Consider the following 14,200-nt stretch of genomic DNA (forward strand, 5'->3'; position numbering starts at 1 on the left):
CTCCTGCTCCTACTCCTGGGAAATGTGACTGAAAGGGTGACGAGGCACTGCAGAGCATCATAGATATCTCAGAAAAACATGGGACATTGTGTTGATATAGATGTGGTAATAGAAGGGTATGGGTTGTTCCTTTGTTTGGTTGGTTTTTGAGACAGGTTGGTTTTGTGTAGTCCTGGCCTTCCTGGAACTCACTCTGTAAACCAGGATGGCCTAGAACTCAGAAATCTGCCTGCTTCTGCCTCCCAAATGCTGGGACTAAAGGTGTGGTGCATCATCACTGCCTGGCTAGATGTGGCTTTTGAATTATGAACTCAAATAATATAGGATTGTACATGAAGTTCGTGAGGGGAAGATGGAGCCAAGAAATCAACTTCTCTAGTGTGGATCCAAAAAGTGATATCAAGGGAAGAGACATGGAAGTCGAACATATAGATTCTACTATCCGTGTACTGTGAGTTGGGGTCCAGGGCATCAACCACAGTAGGACACACAGCACTATATACCACATATCACACATACATAGATACACACACACTACATACAGTCAAACAACAATATACAAATAATATACGCAGTACATAAAACACATAACAATGTACTCAAACTACATACAAATCACAGACATACATGCAAAATACAGATAACACACATATAGACACAAACACCTATCTACCACAATACATACAAAATACATGGTTGCACCCAGTACACACAAACCACACTCACTACTTGGATATACACTAGATACACAAAAATACAAATACATGTCATATATATATATATATATATATATATATATATATATGTATATATATATATATATACACACACACATATATATATACATACACACACATTTGATGTATATGCACACATAGAAAACATATCCCCAAATTTGATAAGAAAATTGTTAGATTAAAAGAGGAAAATGGCCAAGGAGATGACCAATGGTCAGGGCACTTGCTGCCAAGCCTGGACTTCAGTCCCCAGGATCCACATGATAGTAGAGAGCCAACTCAGTTGGCTTCTGACTTTACAGGCTTGGCATGGCACACGTGTGACCCCTACCCACCCAAATATAAATAAATAAGATGTAAAATAAAACAAAAAAATATACACACTTTTTGGGTTTTGTTTTGTGTTTTCTGCTTGCTTTTGAGACAAGGTCTCAGTGTAGTCCAGGCTAGACTCTGGCTTAGCTGGTAATAGCTTTGAATTCTTAATCCTCCTGTCTCTGTTTTCCCTCTTAAGTACACTAAGATAAAGACAAGTCTGAAAGGGATACATTGTGTCCCCCCCAGGAGGTAATGTTCAAGTCTTAACCATCAGCACCTGGGCTTGTGGCCTTGTTTGGAAACAGCTTTTGCTGATGTAGTCAAGCTAAGATATGGTGGCACAGAATTAGGGTGGGTCCTGAAACCAGCACTTGGTGTCCTTATAAGGAGAAGGGGACTGGGACACAGAGAGGAACAGGAGAGAATGCCTTGTGACCAGAGAGGCAGAGAGTAAACTCCAGGGCTCTACCACTCCCTCACTTGGACTTCTGGCCTCCGATCTTATATGGTGGCTGTATAGTGCTGGATTTCCTAGGAAATCAATCTAGGAGGGATGGGGGCAGGGGTTGAGGGAGAAGGTTGTCACAAAATCAGACTGATGAGTGAAAGCAGAGTGTAAAGAGTGGGGTAATGTTTCAAATCTAGCCTAAGCCACAATCTTTCAAGCCTGAGCGTGGAACTAAAGGAACAAACCCACAGGGCACTAGGAAGTATGCCCTCACAAACCTGTTCTGAAAAAAAAAAAAAAAGGGGGGGGGAGGAAGAAAAGCAAAGAGAGTTTAATGCCAGCAGCAACAGAACTAGAGAAGCCAGTGACGCATGTGTGCAGTCCATTTCCCTGATGAGAAATGACAAGAGCAATTAGCGGAGACCTCAGCCCTAGCTAGAAAGGGTTCACCAATACAAAAAGGTCCTGAAGGGATAGAGGTATTACTGGAAACAGGATCTGGCTATTGTAACTCAGGCTGCCCTTGAACTCGAGATCCCTCTGCCTCTGCCTCTGCCTCTGCCTCTGCCTCTGCCTCTGCCTCTGCCTCTGCCTCTGCCTCTGCCTCTGCCTCTGCCTCTGCCTCTGCCTCTGCCTCTGCCTCTGCCTCTCCCTCAGCTACTGAGTCCTGGGAGTATAGGTGTGCACCACCAGACTCAGCAAGGTATTATAAAACTAGGAGGGAAACCGCTGGAAAAAGGAGGAGGAGGAAGAGGAGGAGGAGGAGGAGGAGGCAGAGTGAGTAAATGGTAAGATTTTTACAGAGCCCTGTGGGATGATAGCTTTCGGTACAAAGGCGGCCCAGCTTGTGAGATGGACAGACAGGAAGTGTAGGTCAGAACTTTCATGGGTCTGGAAGGTGTGAAAGTCACACAGCCATGTCTTTGCTTCAGGCCACTTGAATAAAAGGCTCTAGGATCCCTGGTACAATTATACTGGGAAAATAAAAGGTAGGCTCAGAAGGTGAGCAAGTATGGTTAGTAGACTTAAATTTCAGTTCTCAGAGTGTACTCTAAGTCAGATGGCTTTGATCTGTATCTTTTGTGGGAGTGGGGTAGAATATAATTATACAAGAGGCTGGGAATGTGTGTTAGTCGGTAGAGTGCTTGCCTAGTATGCATGAAGACTTGGGTTCCACCTCAGTGCCACATAAACTGGGTGTGGTGGCGCATACCTGACATCCCAGCCCTCGGGAGGTTAAAGTAGAAAAACCCGGCATCAAGGTCATCCTCAGCTACATAGCAAATACCAGACCAGTCTGAACTACATGAAGCCTTGGCTCAAAAAGGTAGGGGCGGGTGGTGGAGGGCTGGGCGACATCGTGGTTGGTAAAGAGCTTACCTTGCAAATCCAAGGACTTGAGTCCAATACATGTAAGAGGGGAGTCAGAGATAAGTGGATCCCCAGGGCTCAAAGGCTGGTCAGTGTGCCTGTTTGGTACCAAGTTCCAAGCCAATGAGAGACCCTAGCTCCAAAAAATATATATGAAGGTGTATTGTGTTTGAGGAACAATACCAGAGGTTGTTGTTTTACTTAGAGTTTCCATTGTCAAGAGGAGACACTATGACCATGGAAACTCTTATAAAAGAAAACATTTCATTGGGGCTGGCTTACAGTTTCAGATGTTTAGTTCATTATCATCATGGCAGGAAGCATGCCACCATACAGACGTTCTACGTCATGATCTGCAGGCAGCAGGAGACTGCACACTACAACTCAGCATAGTTTGAACATAGGAGACCACGAAGCTGGCTCCCACAGTGACACACTTCCTCCAGCAAGACTGCACCTTCTAATAGTGCCATTCCCTATGGGCCAAGCATTCAAACACATAGGTCTTTGGTTTCTCGACTTACCCCTGGGTTATCAGAACACCACTCAGGGAGATGAAATGCAGGGGCACTATACGTTTCTTCCTTGCTGCTGGGGTGCTGGGCTCCTGGGATGCCCGCACACCACTTAGGGGAGGCGAAACACAGTCTAAGATAGGGGCCCCAACCCATGTTTCTCTGGGTGAGAAGCAGCTCGGACTGTCCTGGAGGCTGTGGTTCTCAAATTCCCGGCTCTGTATGATGAAGGCCTCCCCTGTGGTGGTCTTCGATGAAGGAGACAGTCCTTGCTTGTCCAAACTGCTTTATTCATGGTAGACGAGGATACGTCTGACTTACTCAGGGTGAACCAGAGGTTAACTACCTTTTGCAGGAAGATAGCTCATTAGCATGGACAACTCTAGGCTCTGTGCTGCCTGACTAGTTGTCACAGTCCTTTGAGTGAGATGTCATGCTCCAGGACAGGAATCTGGTAGGGATCTAGTTCTAATTCCTGCTGTTCTCAATAATGAATTTTATTATGAGTTTTATTGGGGTTCTGAATGTTGCTACTACTTTACCAGTTCTTCTGTCTGGTGGCATAGTCCACTGCCCCCCACAAACGATCGCTCTGTTGGGGGCGATTCCTATTTAAACCACCAGAGTTGTCCTCTGACCCCGCTTACACACATGTGCCTGCATATGCTTACACACACATTCATGTGCACCTGCACATATACACTTACAGAGAGAGAGAGGGGGGGTGCGGGGGATGCACCAGCACCTGCACCTGCCTAGGAACACATATAGAAAGAAAACAAAAAGAAAAGAGAGGAAAAAATTATTAACCTGGACACTGGGAACAGCTGAAGATTGCACAGGTGTGCTAAGCAACACTTTAGAAAGTTAAGGGCACTGACTTGCAGGCAACTTCAGAGAACAAACATAATCAACCCAACGGAGTATAGTGAAGGTAAGACTGAAAACCAAACCAAAACAAGACAAAAAAAAAAAAAAAGTGTAATTCCTGGTGACTAGGTTTCCCACAGAGCAAGATTGATGTTAGAGGTAAAATTTTCAATGCTAGCAGATTACTTTTCACCTGAGTTTTCAAACCAGGACAGGAAGCAGGAAGGAGCCAGTGGGAACTATTTCTTTATCTTTCCCAATGGAAAGTCTGTTGACCTATTAGTGGGATGGCGTAGGGTGAAGTGATGTGGGGTTAGACCCTGAGGCTGAGGCTGTGCAGAGCTGAAAACAGGGAGCAGCTAATTTTCATTGACAATGTTGAGTTATTAGCCTATTTGAACATAGACACATAAAATCCCAATTAAAATGCACAAGTGCACTCTGCTCAATCACAGTATCTTATGGTTTTAGGTCTGTGAACAGACACCATGACCAAGGCAGCTCATGGACTGGCAACATTTCATTGGGGCTGGCTTACAGGTTCAGAGGTTCAGTCCATTATCATCAAGGCAGGAACATGGCAGGGTCCAGGCAGGCATGGTGCAGGAGGAGCCGAGAGTTCTACATCTTCATCGGAAGGCTGCTATCAGAATACTGACTTCCAGGCAGCTAGGATGAGTGTCTTAAAGCCCACACCTACTCCAATAGGGCCACACCTCCTAATAGTGGCACTCCCTGGGCCAAGCATATTCAAACCATCACAGTGAGGATCCCTTTCAGATCCCAGCACCCACACCAGGCACCTTACAAACACCTAGAACTCCAGCTCAAAGGATTTAACATTCTCTTCTGGTCTCCACGGACATCCACACACACTTGTGCACATATACTCTTCTGAACGCATAGATAAAATAAAAATCTTGAAGTCGGGCGTGGTGGTGTACACCTCTAATCCCAGCACTCAGGAGGCAGAGGTAGGCAGATTTCTGAGTTCGAGACCATCCTGGTCTACAAAGTGAGTTCCAGGACAGCCAGGGCTATACAGAGAAACACTGTCTTGAAAAACCAAAAAAAAAAAAAAAAAATCTTGAACAATAAATACACAGGTGCACGAGAGTGGTGTTTACTACATTGGATGATCTACATCTGTGATAAAATAACCACATTTTGGTGAATAGAAGCTGGGCCCAGTAGATACCTGGGCAGCTCACTGGTATCTTGAGTCCTGTGCCAGTAGGAGCTCTTCAGGAAATGCTGGTCCAATCACTAATCCAATTTGAAGAGGAAAAAGAAAAAGAAAGAAAGAAAGAAAGAAAGAAAGAAAGAACGAAAGAAAGAATCCTTCTACCATTCACAATAATGGATTTTCAAGAATGGATGGGTTCCTGACCTGTAATATATCTTTGGCAAATATCCCATGAAAATGAAATGAGGTCAATATTTATTTATTTATTTTATGTATGTGAGTACACTGTAGCTGTACAGATGGTTGTGAGCCTTTATGTAGTTGTTGGGAATTGAATTTTTTAGAACCTCTGCTCGCTCTGGTCAACCCTACTTGCTCCTGTTGGCCCCACTTGCTCCAGTCAACTCTGCTCGCTCTTGCTCAGTTCCTGCTTGCTCCAGTCTAAAGATTTATTATTATATATAAGCACACTGTAGCTGTCTTCAGACACACCAGAAGAGGACGTCAGATTTCATTACTGGTGGTTGTGAGCCACCATGTGGTTGCTGGGATTTGAACTCTGGACCTTCAGAAGAGCAGTCGGGTGCTCTTACCCACTGAGCCATCTCACCAGCCCATTTGTTTATATTTTAAATGTTGACTTCGGGCTGATGAGATGGCTCTTCAGTGTGTCCATGTCTGTGTCTGTGTATGTGCATGAACATGTGTATATGTGTGTGGGCATATGCAGGCACATGTGTGTAAGGAGCCTCTGAGGACAACTCTGGTGGTTTGAATAGGTATGCCCCACCCCCACCCCCGAGTCATGCGTTTGAATTCGTGGCCAATAAAGAATGGCATGTTAGGAGCCGTGGCCTCGTTGGAGTAGGTGTGATCTTGTTGGAACAAGTGTGTCACTGTGGAGGCCAGCTTTGAGGTCTCCTATGTTCAAGGTACGCTCCTTCCATTCTCAAACCGATGAGCTCTAGAGTCAGCTAAGAGACAGGACTCCAGTCATGCGGATGATGGATTATCTTGGTTGTGTAACTGATATGACAAGACCTACCCATCCCCTGGGTGAGTTGCACCATTCCCTGGGTGGAGTGCTGAACTGTAGAAAAGTACTCACAGTCATTGCTCCTCATGTTCTGACTGGGGGTGTAATGGAACAGGTCCCCTCAAGCTCCTGCCTCGACTTCCCTGCTGAGATGGGCTGTGTCTTCGAACTTCGAGCCTTCCTTCCTTCCTTCTTTCCTTCCTTCCTTAAGTTGCTTTTGCCAGGGTATTTTATGAAGCTAAATGTCCAAGCTGGGCTTCTCCACTTCCCTAGGTTTCCAGAGCTGTTGACTGAGTGTTCCTGCTCCGTTCTCACCCACACCACCCTGGACTACTCTGAATGTGGCTTCATGGAAGAAATCAAACTCGTCCATAATATATATCATAGAAACTTCAATGTCGTATGCCTAACATACACTAATGTAACTGCCTTCTCTCTCTGTCACACACATGCATGCACACACACACATGAATGAATGAATGAATGAATGAATGAATGAAATATAAAACCAAATAAGCAAAACCAACAGAGGAATAGGATGAGGAAGTGTCAAGATCTGTCAAGATCTGGCTGTGGATAGAGTAGTCAAATTCCACCCCTAGAGATCGCAAGAGTTCTTTTTATTTAAATAAAAAAAAGTGTGTGTGTGTGTGTGTGTGTGTGTGTGTGTGTGTGTTTTCAGACACTCTCTTACTGGCTGGCTTCCCAGGCTGGCTTGGAACTTGCTGCAATCTTTGTGCCTTGGCCTCTCAATGCCAAGATTATGGTTGTGTGTCATCATGCCTGGCTTGAAATCACAAGAGTTCAAGTGAGCAACAGGCAGGAGATGTGATAGGCATAGGTATTCACAGTCAAGCTCTGTGAGGCTACAGAAGACCTTGTCAGAGACAAACAAACAATCCAGGCGTGGGGCTACACACTTGCAATTCTAGCACTTGGCAAACTGAAGCAGGAATATCAATGTAAAACAATAAGCTACTGTTTTAGTTAGGGTTTCTATAGCTGTGATGAAGACCATGAGCAGACTTAGCTTGGGGGAAGAAATGGTTTATTACACTTCCAGATAACAGTCCATCACGGAGGGGAGTCAGGGCAGGGACATGGAGGCAGGAACTGAGGCAGAAGCCACAGAGGAGCCCTGCTTACTGGCTTGCTTCTCATCCATTGCTCAATTCACTTTTATACCACCCAGGAGCACTAGGTAACTGCCCAGGGAACTTAGGGAAGCATGCTCTGGGAGGGAGACACTAGTGCCCGAGGCAAAGAGGCTCCCAGTCTCCAAAGAAAGGCTCTCTGAGGAGACTGATGCCAGAGAGGAGGCCAACATGGCAGGAGGGGAGAGAGAACCATGGCTTTGTGTGTGTGTGTGTGTGTGTGTGTAACCTGATCTTACTCCTAGGAACTGGAATGGAGACTGGAAAGGAGTTCTCCGTGCCTTATGCATGTGGTGACCTGGGAAGACGAGGTTGTGGGGACGGAGGGCTGTTCAGAGGGAGCGGCTGACATGGACCTCAACAGCTGCAGCAAGGGCTTTGGGAAGCAGGCGCCTAAGGGGCACATTTAGGAAGGAGACTTCAGAAATTGTAGAGCAGGTCACCCAGCAAACAGGGCTCATTCCACACTCTTGGGCTGGGATGCTAGTCAGTGAACATGGGCTGTGACATCACCTGTCACTCCTCCTACCACAGCACAGCCTGTGCTGAAGTTTCCTGCCAGCCCTGATGCCCACTAGCTCTATCCAGCCCCATCCAGCCCCCCCCCCCCAGACCTGTGTCCATCTGTCTATACCTGTCTAGACCTGTGTCCATTTGTCTATACCTGTCTAGACCTCTGTCCATCTGTCTATATCTGTCTAGACCTGTGTCCATCTGTCTAGACCTGTCTAGTCAATGATACCTCTGTAAAGCCTGGACATACAGCTCTTCTCCGGAGCTGTGCTGTGGACCACACAAATTCTGGAGGTAGCTGAAATCTGGAGGGAAGGGAGCCACCCAGGGTGCTATGCCAGCGGATGCTGGAAAGAGTAGGTCCAGCTAGGGCCCAGTCTCATCTGAGGGGGCAGCAATGACGTTCTCTTTCCAAAGTGTCTCTCTGGGCCTTTCCTACACAGCTCACACTGCTGAGATGGGCATTTCACAGAGAGGTCCCGTTAAGTCAGTGGGCTACTATAAGAAATAGGAGCCCTGGTCCAATAAGGACCAGAATTTGGAATTTTAAGTCTTGCTTAGTGCCAACCAGCATCCTGTGGTGACCAGGAGGTATCAAGCTTAGAGTATGTGATGACAGAGACTACCCAAGGAAGAAGAGGTCCTCAAACTCACGGAGACCATCTGTTTCTGCCTCCCAAGTTCTGTTGTTTTTTTTTTTTGTTTTTTTGAGACTGGGTCTCACCGTGTAGCCCAGGAGAGTTTAGGATTCACTTTGTAGCCTGCAGAGTGCTAAGATTAGAAGTATAACCCACCACACCCAGCGGTGGCTTGGCTTTTGACTTATTTTCCACACTCCTGGACTGAGACAGTCATGAGCTCTGCCCAGTGACTCACCCAGGCTGCTGTGTAGTTAGGAGTCAGGCTTCACTCAACAGGACACAGGAAGGAGGGGAAACACGGTCTCTTTTTATGTAGAAGCAAACATACTTAAGCAGGGCCGGAAGGGCCTGAGGCTGCACAGGGGAAGGAAGGAAGCAGGTGTGGGAATGGGTTAGGTTGGCAGGCTTCAGCTCCCGCCTTGTCAGAAGTAAATCCCAAAGGACTTAGAGGCACACTCACTGCCTACACCCCTTGCTCACCCACACTTTGGGCTAGCCTCGTTTCCCTGTCGAGCTTTTTTATTTCTTATCTGTACAGACCAGGACTCCCAAGCTTGAGTGCTCTTCATACATTTAAGACCATCTTTCCAGAGTGCTCAACTCTGAGTTAGAGAGTTTGCTGCTCTTCCAGAGCACCAGGGTTTAACTCCCAGAACCCACATCACAGTGGCTCACAACTGTGTACCCCTAGTCCCAGGAGAATCTAGCCATTCCCTCCCTCTCTGGGCCTCCACCAGCAGAGGCATGCATGCGGTACACAGATATACAGGTAGGCTAAACACCCACACACATAAAAGATAATACACAGCACTCGGGAGGCAGAGCCAGGTGGATTTCTGAGTTGGAGGCCAGCCTGGTCTACAAAGTGAGTTCCAGGACATCCAGGGCTATACAGAGAAACCTTGTCTCGAAAAACAAAAACAAAAAACAAAAAACAAAAACAAAAACAAAACAAAAAAGATAATACAACTTTAAAGGTTCATTGAGATCCCCCTGCCTCTGCCTCAGAGTATTGGGATTAAGGCGGTGGCACTATTCCTGGCCCCCAACTTTCTTTTCTTTTTTTTTTTTTTTAAGATTTATTTATTTATTATAAATACACTGTAGCTGTTCTCAGACACTCCAGAAAAGGGCGTCAGATCTCATTACGGATGGTTGTGAGCCATCATGTGGTTGCTGGGATTTGAACTCTGAACCTTCGGAAGAGCAGTCAGGTGCTCTTACCCACTGAGCCATCTCACCAGCCCCTCCAACTTTCTTTTTAAAATGATTTATTCATTTTTAAAATTGTACGTGTGGATGTAACTTTAATTTTTTTTTTCAAATCCTATTTTCAATGATGGTTCTTAAATGCTTTAACCTTTCTTGTAACCCACTACCCACCAGAAAAGTGGGTGGAAAAGAAAGGATATGGGATAGGGTTGGGGTTGAGGGGCGGTGAACCCGTTTTAAAAGGTTCTTTGGAGCAACCTTCGGTGTTGTCTGGAAATCAGCAGTTCAGTTCACAGGTCAGCAGAGGCAGCTCCATCCACTCGCAAACACATCAGGGATTCACCAGCAGTCCAGTTCAGTAGAGTCGGGTTAGCAACAGCAGTGACAGGACCTAGCACAGACAGCCAGGCCTCAGCATATGCATCCAATCAGTCCTTGGAAGTGGCAAGAAACTGCAGCACACCACCAGAAGTCTTTGGGTGCATTTCTCTCTGGAGTCCCGACAAATGCCACTCATCCACACAATGTAAGGCAAACCAATGCATGTGTGTTGTTAGCAAAGAATCCTTCATCACAAGTCCTTTCACATGCTTGCTTTAGCAGAACATCCTCTCTCCTGGGTCTGCTTCAGAGAAACGGTCCTTCGTGAGTCTGCCTTAGCCTTTCACGCCTGTGTCCACTTTAACGAAGTGTTCCTTTCCATGTTTGCCCCAGCAAAACAGCATTCAACTGACTTTCCAAAGAACCCTTAAGTTTTCCACTGTGTGTGTGTGTGTGTGTGTGTGTTGTGTCTTTGTGGGCATATGAGTTCAGGAACCTTGGGAAGTCAGAGGCACTGGATCCCCCTGGAGTTGCAGGCAGCTCTGAGCTGCTCAACCTTGGGCTCCCTGCAAGCACAGTACAAATCTTCACTGCTGAGCCACCTCTGCATCTTTTTCTGCCCTTCTTGTAATGTGCTGGACAGGTTTAGATAGCAATGTTAAATTGTTCTTAAAGAACAATTTGAGATTTTGTCATTTTAAAATTTTTGGATAGACCTGTGTAAGGTGGTTGATACTTCTTCAGTTTAGTAACCAGTACGAAACCCCAATTGCCAATATATGTGGTAGTTTTAAAGAGAGTGACCCCTATAGGTTTATATATTTGAAAGCTTGGTCTGTAGTAGGTGGAGGTGTTGGGAAGGATTAAAAGGTGTGCCGCTGGGGTTGGGCTTTGAGGTTTCAAAAGCCCACGCTCAGTGCAGGCTCTCTTTGCCTCCTGCGTGTGGATCAGAAGTAAGTGCTCAGTTGCAGTTCCTGGGCTATTTCTGCCTGTCGGTTGCCTGTTCCCCACCATGATGGTCATGGACTCATTCTCTGAAAATGTAAGCAAACTGTCAATTAAACGCTTTCTTTTCTAGGTTACCTTGGTCACGGTGTCTCTTCAGAACAACAGAAAAGTCGTTACGATCGTATCAGAATAGTCTTACAAACGGAATTTATTTAATTGGTGTTGGTTGTCCAGATTTTCTTCCTGTGTCAGTTTTGGTAAACAGTGTTTCATTTAAAATTTTAAATCACTGTGAAGTTGTATATACTATTTTCTTCTATCCTTCTATTTTTTAAAATTAAATATTGTATATGTGTGTGTGGTGTGTGTGTGGTATGTGTGATGTGTGTGTGTGTGTGTGTGTGATGTGTGTGTGTATGGTGTGTGGTGTGTGTGTGGGGTGTGATGTGTGTGGTGTGTGTGATGTGTGGTGTGTGGTGTGTGTGTGTGTGATGTGTGTATGTGTGGTGTGTGTGTGTGGGGTGAGAGATGTGTGTGTATGTGGTGTGTGGTATGTGATGTGTGTGTGTGCGTGTGGTGTGTGATGTGTGTGTGTGTGGTATGTGATGTGTGTGTGTGTGATGTGTGTATGTGGGGTGTGTGTGTGGGGGGGTGAGTGATGTGTGTGTAGTGTGTGATGTGTGTGTGTGGGGTGTGTGGTATGTGATGTGTGTGTGGAGTGTGTGTGATGTGTGTGTGTGATGTGTGTGTGGTGTGTGTGTGTGGTATGTGATGTGTATGTGGGGTGTGTGTGATGTGTATGTGTGGTGTGTGATGTGTGTGTGTGTGTGTGTGTGTGCACTTGCTTACTTGAGTACTCATGAGGCCAGAGGAAGACTTCCTGTGGCCTTGTTTCGTTGAGAGTACAGCACAAAGGTCCTTTCCTCACTCACAGATCTCCAGAGAAACCAGGAGTGTTGAGCACGAGTGCTTGTTTTTCCAGTGGGAAAGGTAAAAAGAAACCTGTTCTTCCATCCAGAAACTTGGATTTGAATTGGAACCGGAAGTGATTAATAGCCTGGTGATCTGCCTTACCTGTTGGCCCAGGGCATATCGAACTCCCACAATCAGGACTCGAGGTGGCTAACAGCACAAATGATCTCTGTGCTATCAGTGTAACTGAGATACAGAGCCTTCCTTGGGCTAGTAGGCAAGTATAGCTACCGCTCACTCTGGCCTTGACCTCTCCGGCCATATTTATTTCATATATGTGGGTACACTGTCACTGTCTTCAGACACAGCAGAAGACTGCATCAGATGACCATTATAGATGGCTGTGAGCCACCCTGTGGTTGTTGTAAATTGAACACAGGACCTGTGGAAGAGCAGATGGTGCTCTTAACTGCTGAGCCATCTCTCCAGCCCTAGAACCGATCTTGTTGGACTTAATGACAGGTACCCTGGGTCAAGTTCTGATGTAATTATGCTTCTGTGTGCCTCAGGGATTGGATTACAACAGGAAACTTTTTTCTTCAAATTATACTGTGATTAAATTAGTTGGTAATGAACTGAGATCAGACCAGGTTCATGAAGTCAATCTGAATCTGCTTTTTATCCCCGTCGCGTCATTCTTAATTCCCTGCCAGGACACCTGCAGGGTCCCCTCATTCTCTAATGCTCTCCACATTATTTCCTAAGATGGGATCTGTTAGTGATACTTGAGCTAGGTTCGTGTCCTGCCAGCCCCAGGGATCTCCTCCTCTTTGCCCCAATAGCAATGGGACTTGTGTGTGGTGATGCTGGGTTTTAACCTGGGCTTGTACTGTTTTTGTGACTGTTCACTTGAAAATATTTCCATTGTAGGACTGGAGAGGTGGCTCAGCGGTTACAAGCACTGACTGCTCTTCCGGAAGTACTGAGTTCAATTCCCAGCAACCACATGGTGGCTCACAACCACTTATAACTGTAGTCCTGTGAGATCCAGTGCTTTCTTCTTGTGTGCAGACGTACATCCAGATAAAACACCCATATACATAAAACACATAAATAAACCTTTTAATAATTTCATTGTGATTTATTATTTATTGCCTCGTTATAAGTACGGTGTTTCATTTCCAAGCATTTGGAGACTTCCACTGGTTTTTCTGCAATTTAGCTTTAATTCAGAGAGTAATTACTGTATGATTTTAGTTCTTTGAAATTTGTTGACACTTGTTTATGGTTCCGGGTGTAATCTATTTTGGTGTGCATGTGTAGAATATGCATTTTATAGCTCTAAGTGAAATGTTGTACTTACACAAACTAGGTCGAGTTAGCAAATCCCATTGTTGAGATTTTGCAGTTGGGTCCAAAGATGAAGGAGAAGAACAGAGTCTAGTAGATGATGTGGACTTTCTTAGAAATCAGTATGGAAAAAAGGAGCTCAGATTCACTGCCACACTGTTCACAACGATGTCTGTGATTCATCATAGGTCTAAGTATGAACCCTAAAGTGACTAAGCTTCTGAAGACCGCTGTAGTCTAGTACTCCGGAGGCAGGGGCTGGGTGATCCCTGCAGGTTGGACCAGCTGGTCAACACAGAGCTCCAGACAAGCCTCTCTCTCTTTGTGAGTCTCTCTGTCTCTGTCTCTGCCTCTCTCTGTGTCTCTGTCTCTCTCCCTCCCTCCCCCTTTTCTGTCAAAGGGAAATACCCTAATGAGAGATAACTAACTACAAAAGATTATATATTGGATTGGATATAAATAAGTCCAGCTCATTAAAAGCAAAGCTAGACTTGAGTGGGAATGGATGGGTATTTGTAGTGTTTTCAACCATGTACATATCCAAGTCTTCACCACACTCCAAAGGCTTCTATTAAGCCAAGAATACAGAATCTATTTTTAAATATTTAGTTATTGTTATTTTTGTTTTGTGTATGAATGTTTGCCTGCCTGCATGTCTGGTGCCCTCG

This window comes from Mus caroli, unplaced genomic scaffold (genome assembly GCF_978045245.1).
Source record: "Mus caroli unplaced genomic scaffold, Mus_caroli_1 scaffold_1, whole genome shotgun sequence".
In the NCBI taxonomy this organism is placed as follows: domain Eukaryota; kingdom Metazoa; phylum Chordata; class Mammalia; order Rodentia; family Muridae; genus Mus; species Mus caroli.